At 35.8% G+C, this 13,257-nt stretch overlaps 1 protein-coding gene across 6 annotated transcripts in view; it reads right to left on the reverse strand.

The window, feature by feature from the left end:
- Positions 1-13,257, reverse strand: part of LOC115245614 — a 170,011-nt gene that overhangs the window by 106,714 nt on the left and 50,040 nt on the right. For all 6 annotated transcript variants that reach the window (XM_029824028.1, XM_029824027.1, XM_029824031.1 and 3 more), the window contains one exon: positions 8,636-8,695. The gene's annotated coding sequence lies outside the window, so the exon portion shown is untranslated. The remainder of the gene's footprint in view (positions 1-8,635; positions 8,696-13,257) is intronic.

The following is a 13,257-nucleotide window of genomic DNA, read 5'->3' on the forward strand; positions in this document are numbered from 1 at the left end:
AGATATATGTAATTTATATATTTATATTTATATTGAATATATATTTTCTATATATTAATCTCTTTGACGAACGTTGTGCGGAGAAAAATATGAGTATATTCAAGAAATCGCGTTGTTTTAATTTACGCATTAAAAGAACAAACGCATATATTTAGTTCTTCTATGTTTATATATTGTGATTTTTCATTTTATTTAATTTTGTTTGATAATACAATAGCACACACTTTATAATTCTCGATTTCTTTCTCCTAGCAAATTTTTTCTTGTGAAGGTAAAGGAATACACAAATCTGCCGCGTTCGTATAACGGAATAAAAGCTCCTGTTACACAAACATCCCCGCAAGTCTCGAGCCGGCGGCGTGTCTCTGATAATTCTGATTAATGATACCTCCATTCCGTATTATTATTCGAGTATCAAAGTCACGCGGAAAACGGCGAGCCCGCCTCGCGCACGTTTCGCAACTATTCGCCGACATGCGAGGCGAATAAACTATCTTCATCGGCGTCCTATATCTGCCAGTCGAGCTCTGTCACGCGAGGCGGCGTTTCGCATGCAAAACCGACGGACCGGATAACCGACCAGAGAGAGACAAAGAGAGAGAAAGAGAAAGAGAGAAAGAGCAAAAGAGAAGCACATTTCGAACTCTGACCTCGCTTTCTGTGGCGGCCCGGACTCGTTATATGCCAGCCGAACGAGAGTACGTTTTCGCGAAAACGATTCAACCGTTTTGTGAGCGTATATACAAGTATTTATATATATGTGTGTGTGTATGTGTGTTCGTCCCGAGAATTGGTTTTATCGATGCGACGCGGAAGTGGAACGCGACACTTCCTAGTTTCAACAGACCGTGGGAGATAGAACTCGAGAGATACCCGTTCGCAGCCCGATTGTGCAAGTCTTCGGAAGAAATGAAAGACGCGAAAGTTGCACCACTTGCGGTGCGCGTTATATTAAACGATAAGAAGTTAAATTGCTTTGAATAAATAAAATACAGCGCGATAGTATTCGAGTATCTAATTGTCTCGCTCACGCGCTGGAAATAATAAATGAATACGGAGGAAAATCCCCGTGAGATTAGTCGAGAGAAACTCGATGTTTCGAGCAGAAATATATTGGTATGATTAATAGTGTGTAATTAGCATAAAATTTAAATTTCTTTATTTCTTATAATTGAATGAATTTTTAAGAAAATATTTTGCAGCGGTTTTTTATTCTTCTCGCGATAAATTCCTAATAATTGGCTTTGCTTTGTTCGCAATTCAAAATGCATAACCCTTGATTTGAAGCATCAAAGCACGTCAAAAACGTGCTTCAATTTTTAATTAAAGCTCACTTCGATCGCTGATATGACATGCAGACACCATGAAAGTTTGCAAAGGTTCTTTATCTCACGTCCATGCTAACGCAAATTTTTCAAGTGCCTACATTGATCCACTTGAAAAAAATCATCATGTGAAATATTTCGAATAAATATTAAATGCCGAATAGATACACACAACTGTTCTTATAGATAAATAATTTAATGTATAATCTTTTTTCATACTAATTTATTATCTTAAGTATTTCGTCAAGTCTAAAATTAAAATTCTGTTAAATCAAAATTTGCTTGAAATTATATAAATAAAAGATAAGTCTTTTTATAACTCGTAAAAAAAAAAAGACTCACAATTGCCAATCTGTCGTTATCTCGACACTTCTAACGGGAAAAAACTAACGTTACATAGGTCGTGAAGTGTCCGTATAAAGAAGAAAACGAAGATATCTGCGAAATATCCTGCGGGTAACGATTGTGAAACGTCATAGAAATGTGCAACCATCTCACCGAGAGAGATATGGAAAAAAAAAGAGAGGAGAAAAGAGAACGGATCTTTTACACCGCTTGCCACTTTGGCGGTTTTTATTCAGATATCGCGGAGACATTTCCGTGACTCAATGAGCCGTGAGCAGTCTGCCGACGTGTCGATCGCAAATCTGCGGTGGAAAAAACGAAGGAGAAAGAAGAGAGAGAGGAGTGCCATTCTCTCGGAGCCGTCGCTAAAATAAAAAAAAAAAAAAAAAAAAACGTTAGAGCTGGCGGAATATCGTTTGACGGCGCCGAATCGACCGGATATTTCACCCTTGCCGTGGAAATCGAACGTCTCGCGATGCATCTTGGAAATAACGTGCACGAGCATACCGCTGCTTTATTATCCGACAGGCTGGCTGATATATGGCGAAGACAATCCCGCCCCGAGGAAACGTTATTTCTGACCGCGATGGCCCCGGTAATCTTCCCGCAATACCGTAGTACGTTCTTGTCTCGTGGAAACGCGCTCGTTTATTTTTCACCGGCGCGAAGAAGAAAAAAGATCAGGTAAAAGGGCGAATGTCGACGACGGAAAGGGACGATAATGTCATTCATTAAATTCCAAGAAAAAGCCGGTATAAGGGAATCACTTGCACTAACCGAATATATCTGTTAAAGGACAGCTAACTTCCTCGTGCGACTTTCATAAAAGATGAGTGAAAAGGACGATGGATATTACCTTCGAAGTAAAATCACAATGTTTTTGAAAATCCTGGTCTGTATCGAGATTTATATATTATATATATGATCGAAAAAGGATTTTAGAGATATTTATATAAAAATACTGCTATTTTCGAAGGGCCAGTTTCCCTCGGGGAACGTTCGCCAGAAATCTCTTTGACAAATGTGCGAATCTAAACGTCGGGACGAATCAAAGGGATAAAAGAATTTTTGAAGAGGATACCGCGGAGAGAGAGAGAGCATCGTAAAATAAAGTAGAAAACCTCACAAAAATGATTGGGTCTAAATAAGATATAATTTATTTGGTTCTATTTCCGTCGCTCTTCTTTAAGATCCCTTTTCGATTTGCAAAATAATGCGTGCGCGTATGCTAAAATCCGTTCGCGTGAGCCTTTCTAAATGCAACGCCTATACATACGCATAACCAGTGAACTGCAAAACGCAAGGCGGCTGTAATTATGAACTCGCGTGTCTACTCACCCGATAAAAATCTTGTAAGTGCGGAAAACGTGATATCGGACTAATAACGAACATCGTCATGTACCTTTCTAACGTACTTAGATAAAGATATGAAAGTCCAAGGATGTTTGTGAGCATAAAAAATTTCTGTATCAAAAAAATTCTTTGATCAAGTAACACAAACATTTTTAAACTCTCCGTCTCTTTACCGAACAATTGGAAAAAAAGAATATTTAAAAATTATATCCTATATTAATATAATTAATATTATAATGAGAATATATACAATGTGACTGAATAACCTACATTTTACCAGTAAGAAAACTATTTTAAGAGAACTGGAGGGGAGAAAATTTGTTGCATCAGATCAGTCGCTAGGACAGGGAGCGAGCTTGAGATGCATATTATGCACGAATGATCGTGCATATCAAATATACTGATGTAGGTCAAGAATATTAAAGATGAGAGATGAATCGTACACTGCTGTGCTGGTAAAGCGAAAGAGATTTAGCTGACACGGTAGATAAAAGAAATATTTTTCAAAATAGAAAAAAAGAAAGTAAAATATAAATAGAAGCAAAAACATCTTGTGCAAAACAGAGCGTGGGAGAAACTACTTTTTACATAAATATTTTTCAAATATATCAAACAAGATTTTTTTTACGATTCCTCTAATAAGTCATGTACATTAATTTTCTTGCGAATATCCTTCAATCTTCTATAAGCAATGAAACTATCTCTCTGACTTTCTCTTTCTTAATTTGGTATGTATGTGCTTGCACAACATACTCTTCTATAGTTGATTCTCCCGTATTTGCATATGTATCGCTCCTGTTGCGCATAATGGCATACATACACACCACACACACTATGAAAACAACACGCCCACGCTTAATTCGGAATTGACGTAAGCGAAATAAAAGTATAGGTAGCGAGAAAATAAAGCGAGAAGAATGATAAGTTAACAATGCGATGCTCCGCTGTGTGGAACAAATCGCTCAGCTGTCATTGATAATATCCGTGATTGAGATTGCACTCATCTGTCATAAACTCGTAAAAAAAGTACGTAATTAAATTAACGAGATACTTTCACAAATTATACTTTCAACAAATGTTTATGTCATACTTATAAATGTAACTAATATTGCACATAATTTTTTATAAAAAAATAAAAAATTTCTGCTTCTGGTTACGTTTTGTACACAACACAATGCACGGACGTCATTACATAATAATTAATTAGCATAATCTAATTTGATAGGTTACTATAAAATTGTTTGGTGATCACCTGTTCCACTAATATTATTATATGACGGGCAAACAGAATAATATTGAAATCACGTATGTTGTTATACAGATTTATGTAACCATGCGTATTCACGTTAAATAATTGATATTATTTAAACGAAATTGCTTTGTACTTATAATTAATTCACCGGTATTATTATGTCACTAATCATTCTATTTCTCATATACCGCGAGTTCTCTTATTCTCATCAAATAAATTCATCTCATTAAAACAAAAACACAATAAATATTTAAACATAAATAACTTTTTAATAATCTTGCGTTTCTAGTTGAAACGTATTAATGTTTTTATCCAAACGCAATTTAAAGCGAGAGTTCTTCATCTATATATATTTTCTATAATAAAAATCAAGTCTCTAACACAATGCATATCAAATTCAAATCAAATGTACTCATTTAAAATTCCTTCAAAAAACACTAAATATACACTGCACGCACGAACGTCGACGGCGACCCTACGCTAAGAGCTGCAGCTTCCCTTCGTCTTGCTCGTTGCTGCGTCAGCTTTATTCGCGTTAAAGCTCGCTCGGAAATTTATAGGCACACCGTAAACTCGCGGAAACATGAATTATGAAGAGGAAAACACGCGCAGGGAAGGATCCTCCTTCGTTTATCTTACGAGAAGCGTCGCGTGCATCGCGCAAGCGGAATAAAGGACACGCTGTTCCCACATTTGCCCTCATCCATCCGCGGCTGTTGCTGCTCGAACGTTGCTGGCGCACACGTGGCGATGCAACATCCGCGTTGCAGTGCCGTTTTGTTCATCTCGCGCAAAATGCCGTTACGATTTTCATCGTCACTCAACGTTACTTCCGCGCGAACGCGACATATTGCATGGATGTACTTTTATGTCGAATTCCAACGAATGCTCGGCTTCCGATTGCACATCGACATTCCCTCTTTTCGTATTTATATTCGAAAAGGAAAGATATGCAAAGTTTATCTCGTTGTTCGCGCGCGAACAACGATAACGTCAGGATTGAATCTTGCCAGATACGAGCTAGAAATTTGAATAAACGTTGCGGTAAATTTTAATTTTCATGTGCCATTTCTCGCGTTTGTATAACCGTGCTATTTCGTTTGACCTAATTACGTGCGCGCTATTAATTTAAACAAATGCCTAGAATATCCACATTTCTACAGCAAACTGTGGAGAGTGTAAAGGAGTAGGACAGGTGCCTTGATGAAATTTCGCGTTGATATTTTCTCGGTGAAATTTTAATCTAGCTCTATTTATAATGTAAATAGAGAATTTCAATTTTTAACTGTAATAATTATAATTATTTAAATATAAACTTCATTTATTTTATAATTAAATATGTGATGTACAGATATTTATCTTTAGGGACTCAAGAAATATTTAATGTAATATTTATCATTATACTGCATCTCGGCAAAAACAATTATTTTTAATGATAATCGTGAGAGATTGATCGCGATTTGGACAAGCATTCAGAAACCTAAATACGAATGCTATTGAATCGCTAGGGTAAGTAGGCTTTCCCGATGCAATCCCGTTTTACTATATATATATTCTATTCGCTCGTAATTCGGCCCGATGTGTACGACTCGCGGATAAAAGGCTCGTACGTTTCCATTCGCAAATACTATGCTATTCATCGCGTGTAAAATGCGCGCGCGCACGCGCGGAGTTGTCATTCATTATGAACATTTCATTTCTTTTGCATAGCCGTCTATTATTTCGCTTTTCTTTCTCTCTGCATCAAGCTTTGCCAGCCGAATCCGGGATGCAACGACGTGCGCCGCATCGAAAACACACTCCGACGCCAAGCACTGCATTTGCAACCCCTATATATATTCGGACGCTTTCATCGTCTCGACAATTTGAATATCGTAGATTCGCTATTCGTAGAAATACAATATTATAAAAAGCTCGATAAATATCATCAACATTTTTTTTCATCTTTTATCAATTTTTTGCAATATTTGACTAATTATACAATTTTTTAAACAATTGTTGATATGTAAAAATTATATTTCATTTTTATAGTGCATCAATTTCACATTATTTTTTAATGATAACTTCTTTAGATTTCAATTTCTTTAAAATAAAAAAAAACAAAGTTCTCAATGTATTTACAACTATTTGCGTAATCAAGCGGACCAAGAACCCGATGACGAAACATCAAGTTCGACGAAATTTTGGAGAAGCTCCAAAACTTTCTTTGTTTCGAAATTATAACGTAGCATGTTCACTAGGAAACTATTAATAATTTATTTTGATCGCGAGAATAGTTTTGCCAAACGATGCATTCATTCTCCATTTGTTAGTTTTGCCAACTGGCGAAAAGTAAATTAGAAAATATTTTTGACACAATAAATTATGCGTATTATTTATTTATATGACAAAAAATCAATTTTTCGCTTTTTCGAATTATCAATCAAAATATATTATATACTTCAATTATTTCGCGATAAACACGTCAGTTGCATGCAAACATGCAGAATTGTCCTACGTGTTGATTATTATGAATGCACGCTTGCCAAGAATAGCGTGTGTCTTTGAACAAGATATTTTTCTCGACACATGAAATATAAATATCTTGGAAATATTTTCGAGAAATAAATGCAGTCATATCTCATTTAAAATTGCAATCAAAAAATGCATTTACATTTGAGATATATATATATATAGTAAAACGTTTCATTTTAAAATAATAGAAAGTTCACGGGAGGAACATGCGGCATGCATGATATGTTGCATTAAGTAAGCAGTGAAATCAGAATAGAAAGGCGCCATCGCGTCAATCTTTTTCTTTTTTTCAGCTACTTAACGAACATAGAGATATTTTTCGCAGCAGCTTCTTTGTCGACTTAATAATCTCGAAAATCAAGGACGCGCGACTGCTATTGTCGCGAAATAAAAGAGAATCCAGGCGCTACACATATTTTCATGAGAAAAATTATTATATACGATATAAGTTTCTTCCCGGGAAAAAATACACATAAGTATTACTCAAAACTTTCCTCTTTCCGCGTATGCAACTAACTACATTAGGTCTCCCACCCGAGACGAAATGTATGAAAGGGATTCTCTCAAAGAAACGAAATATTATGATTAACATAAATAAAATTCGGTGTCTGAATTTTAACTCTGGACAAAATTTTTAAATAATCGCGATTATCTGTCTCATAATTCGCAATAAACTAAATAATTTATTAACATCAATAATTTATATAATTAAAAATTTACAGATATATCGTTATACGATATGGACAATCCATCCTCGTACAAAATTCTAGTTTTCGCGTTGCTTTAAGAAAATGGAGAACGTAATAAATTTTCATCGGGCTGGCAGCAACGCTTCTGAGAAACGATGGTCGTGTTACCGCTCAGCATTGCATACTCGTGCGATTGCACTCGCGCCAGTCGCGATCGATATATTTTTCCCACGATACGTCGAAAGCGCCACTAAAGGAGAGAAAGAGATAGAGAAAGCGCGCGAGAGAGAAAAAAGCAATTACCTCGCGCGGAAATGCCGCTTCTCTCTGCAAATCGCAAACCGGCACACCGTATCGTTCGTCTTATCTGTTATGAAATATTATTTACCTGTCAGACAGTATCGTTCACAATCGCGAATTCTGTTCCGATGACTTTGCTTATGGGCGACCATAATTCACGTTCGTTTCTTGGACCGCCTTATCCTATGTCAGTTGGCCTCTAATCATCGGAAATGACCGAAAAAAGATCGAGACCTCCGACCTCAAACTTGTATAATTTATCTTTAAAGATGCTTGTCTTCATCGCCTAGATTCATAATTTCTCCAACGTAAATTTTACATTTTCACACAAGAGTTATATCAATCATATTTATATATTTCCCGAACTTAAATCAATGAGAATAAAAAAAGAAAAACATTTTAAATCTTTTCTTTCTCCTTTTTATAAATTCAATTATATCCCCTGTGCGTAGTTTTTATTACATAAAGTAATATTAGATTGATTTCCTTAACTTTGCCAAGAGTTATTAATAACCGATCACATGCAACACTGCCGCTCGCTGGTTCGAAGCACATAGCTGACAAATTAGTTCCTCGATATGCAATATGGTTCATAGAATAAAACTGTACGCGAGTCATTATGGTTTGACCCAATGACTTGCAATTAACGCGTATGCGCGAATCGTAACGAGAGTAGGTGTTACCTTTGCTTGGCATTCAGGCGCAAAGTGCCGATGATGTATCTAATCATCGTGTCCTATAAAAAAATATCAAACGCGCGAAAGTTCAAGATAATACGCAATAAGAATTTATTGCACGATTGCGAATTAATTACTTATATCAGTTGGAAATGTGCATATACTTGCAAGACCTCTTACCTTAACTATGCCGCGTAATCGTTGTGATGGGTTCCATGCTTGCTCCGTAGATAGATCGTTCTATAACAGAAAATAAGAGTCTGTTGTATATAATTGAATTCATTATGTAGAGAATATTTATTGAATAATATTTATTTAATTTCAGATATTAAGAGAGCGATATAACGCGTTTTTCTGCATCTGTAGCGTCGAAAGCGCTCTTCAAAATTATCCTTATTTGCTACAATTTAATACAGAACCTTTTATATACTTCGTCGCGCGATCGATACAAACGTAAGAATGATAATGGTACAAGAAATAATAATCCGTTGAGAAAAATACGTGTAGTCTCGTGAAGGTGCACATTGTTCTAAAGACGCTACGAAAATAAAATTTGTACTACACATTTAGTAAAACGGTGTACTTTTGTGTATGTCTATACACACAAAAAAGTATACCATTTCACCAAATCTCGTAAAGGTGCACTTTGTTCTAACAATGCTACCTAAAATAAGCATGCGTGCATTTAGTAAAACGATTGTGTATATATATATATGTATGTAAATTGCCCATTTACGTGGAAACATAGCATCTGCAGTAGCAAATTGCAACACTGTTTCGAGCGTAATAGAGGTGTTATGTAATTACGCGGTTACATGTTTTTATCCGGTGGTGCATATTTTTTGCTCTTAACGGCGGGAAATCTTTGCTCGTTATTAAACTGCTCGTCTTTCTCGTAGAAAGGAAGCTCAAACCATTGTCGATCGACCAATCGATCGATCCGGCAATAATGTAATGGGGAAGTTTAATGGCCATCACAAACACACACACACACATTCATGAGTAGCGTCGTATGTGTAATAACAATTAGCGACAGAGGGTAACAGATGTTAGCCGCGGGGTTCGCGCCTGGCAGTCAAGAGCAGCTAAAGCGGGGGGAGAGGAAGGAAATGCAGGAGAAGGGCGGGGAACAGCTTTTTGTTCTCGTGGCGATGGGACATTTTGCAAGGGCTCCATTTGCCGGCTCGTTAAACGAAAACGGCGTTATACACGTCGGGCGACAAATTACACTCGGATCTCGATATAATGCGATACGCGCCGCGGTGCATAGAGGTAGACAAATGTATCGATATGTGATGTATATGAGCCAGTATACAATCCATTCTTTATTTCCTTTTTGCGGTTTCTTTGCAACGTAATATAATATAATAACAGATTTCTTTAATGAAGATATATTAATGAAGAGAGAGGAAAAGAAAAAGAGATAGAATATTAAAAATAGAAATATGTAATTCATATAAAACTAATCATATTGTTGTGTAAAGGTAAAAAAGTGATATTGTGTGTAAATAAAAAATTTAACATAACGGCATTAATTTTAAAAACATTTCCAAGATTGAAATACTGATTATGCGCGACAATCGAGCAAATATTAGTCAAGCGCGTGCTACGCCTACGAAACAATTAAATTCCACATGAAACGCACTGGGTGTGGTAAGACATTGTCGTATTGCGTACAATGGATGGGGATTCAACGACGCATAATAATGGCAGAACGAGAAAAATCAATGACGTGTAATACGCATTTACCTTGGCACGCGTCATATCGGATGTCTCGTGCGTAAGAGAAGAGAGCGATTATATACAGAAAAACCCTATACGTATAAATATAACCATTTAAAACTGTTATACAAAACAATATTATTTTAACGCGGAAGAAACCACAAAGTTACACAAACCAATGTTATCTTAATCATTTTTAAAAAACTGGTTTATAAAACAACGTTATTTTTATCGTTGTAAAAAATTGCTCTATAAAATGTTTGTTTTTTTCCGAAAAATTATTTATATTTGTTAAAAAAATGGATTTTAGAACCGACGTGATGGTATATTGTTTTGCAAATTGCTTTATTGCGCTCCATTGACATTTATGGTGTATTGATTTTCAACTATTTGGAAAATCCGATAACTATATAAGTTTCCCGAAGTTTTGACGTATAAGAATCCTACATATAAGAACGTAAGAAACAGATTCTCAAGATTTTTGTGATATTTCTGTGTATTTTTCCTCGATACAGTATGATTCCCTCAGAACCATATATTTGGAGTGAAATCGAAATGTCATACTAATTGGCGAAACTTTATGCGAGATGAAAACTTCAGATATTTATATCGGATAATAAAATAATTAGTAATATTAAAGCTTTCCAATTATTTCCGAAGCCGCTTGGTACTAAATCGGATTTTCAGAAATTTTATATAAAAATCGAGAAAATAATTCCCGTAAGAGAACCTACAAGACACATCGTTACCACTTACTGTTAAAACAATTTCGCCGCACGATTTATTTCTGCGAGAGAATAAATCGAGGTTTCTACTGCAACTGTAGAAACTCCGAAATCCTTAATTAAACGAGTAGACGGCTTTAAATTGTTGATTCGGAAATTTGCATCTCGCGCCGCGCGGCGCGAAATGTTCTCGCCGTATCTCAAGGGGGTAAACACCGTCGCCGGAGAAACCCGCGAAGAAAAGTGATGAGAAAGACTGAGGGAGAAGATAGATACCGCGTGATCGGCATCGGTGGAGGATATCGATCACGAAACATTTGCATGGAAATTTCTCGCAGAGTGGCAAAAACGCTGCTGGTTACATTTCTTTCCGCGCGCGACAGGAAACCGGGATTTGGTTTCTTCGTCTAAGATTTCATCCAACAAAAAATCGATTTCTCAAGTGCCGATTAAATGGCTGATAGATAAACATTATCCTTTTTATCTCACTCGGAGATATGTTTGAGTGTAATTAAATAGAGAGAACCTCTCGCGCCAAATATCATTTGATTCCAAATTTATACAAATAAATTATTATTATTATTGATTATTATTGACAATTACTAAAAATGCTCAAATTTGTTTTTTCTTATATTATTTTTACACGATCGAAAAAGAATATAGTCTGCTTTTGGAAAATTTATCGTACGGAAGATCGATTTTGCGCAATCGGCTAATTAGTCGATTTGAGCGGTGGCGAACGGATAAAAAAAAAAAAAAATTAATTAAGTCCTATTGAAAAGCGCGACAAAGGCGAACCTCTAATCTGATAAACGCTCCTTTGATAGATTCTTTTTTCCCTTCTTCGCGCGCACGAATTTAGGACAGTTAATTAAGGTGAAACCCCAGCAGAGCATTCAGTATCTCACCGTGAATTTGTACAGAAACTCACAAAGCTTGCGATCTGAAGTGAAGCAAAATTAACCCTTAATCTTTCTCATTAACGCGTGAAAAAGGGAGAAAAAGGGAGAAAAAGAGAAAGAGGGAGAAAAAGAGAGAGAAAAATTTTATTAGAATCGAGAAAATTTCCAGTTTCCAGTATTTTCAATTAATCAATTTTGCGTTATAAACTGAATTAATTAAATCAAATATGTGACTTGGGCGGTAGCATTAAATTCTGACATAGATTCGGATGATTCTTTTGTCGTCTGGGCTGAGCAGTGCGGGTCAATAATAGTTAAGCTAGGATCCAATTATCTTTTACAGTCCGATGGGCTATAAAACTACAGAGTCGGACGTGGCGCAGGCGAGGCGTATCGTTTCGACGACGAATTAAACTCTTTCAGATCGCTCTCTTATGCACTTACGTCACCCTCAATCCGCTACTCGGCCAGACACACGCACAAATAATGCGCGCGTCTTTACATGCTGCGCCACGCTCAAACTCTTGCGGACGTGTGCAACGCTATGAATAACCCGAAAGAATCGGGTCACGTTCAATGTTTTTTTTTACGCCTTTCTTTTGTAGGGGAGTGTTACACGCGTGGACGACGTTTGCGCAACGCTCGAGAAACATACGAAAATATATCCAAAGTATTTTCTCTTTCTTCTTTTTCTACTTTTCTCTTTCACAGCTAAAATGATGTAGAATGTTTTGAACGATCAAAAGAGACGATTTAATGAACATATCACGAAGCTCGTATATTAAAAAAATAACACTGATCGATCTTTGTCTCGTATGCATTTTTAACGCATATATTACTGGATTATACAAAATAGGGATATAATATATGTTATATAAAATATCCATTAATTATAATCATCCTTCGCGAGAGATTTATGTCGCATTCCTATAAAATTATTTCGAGTTCAGCAGCTGCGGATTTATGGATAGGGGAGAGTTGAGTATAATAGGGTAGAGGATAATATGGGATACTTCCGTATCTTTCTGGCTGTAAGTTGCCTCCATCTGTGACTTTTGTGGGAGTTTCATGGAACTGTAAAGGGACGCTATACAGTTGGCAACTTCATTGTTCCTTCCGTAGCAAATCGTATTTTTCTCATTGAATTTCTATCTAATTATTCGCTACTTAAATTTTTATTCTAGTCTTCTTTCATTAATTAGATAATCATAACACAATTTTTAAAAATACCCTTTTTTAATACGAAAAGAAATAAACTTTTTCCGTAGTTTTTTTGATATTTCACACGATTCTTTTTTAAACAAAATAACGAAAATTAATCTAGATAGAAACTCTAATATAAATCAAATATGAATCTTGTATGAGAAGCAAGTGCGTATAATTCTTAAATAAATTTAATTAAAAAAAAAGAATTAAATAAAACAAAAAATAAATTTATTATAAAAAATTTATT

Source organism: Formica exsecta, unplaced genomic scaffold (assembly GCF_003651465.1).
Source record: "Formica exsecta isolate Colony F162 unplaced genomic scaffold, ASM365146v1 scaffold122, whole genome shotgun sequence".
Taxonomy (NCBI): domain Eukaryota; kingdom Metazoa; phylum Arthropoda; class Insecta; order Hymenoptera; family Formicidae; genus Formica; species Formica exsecta.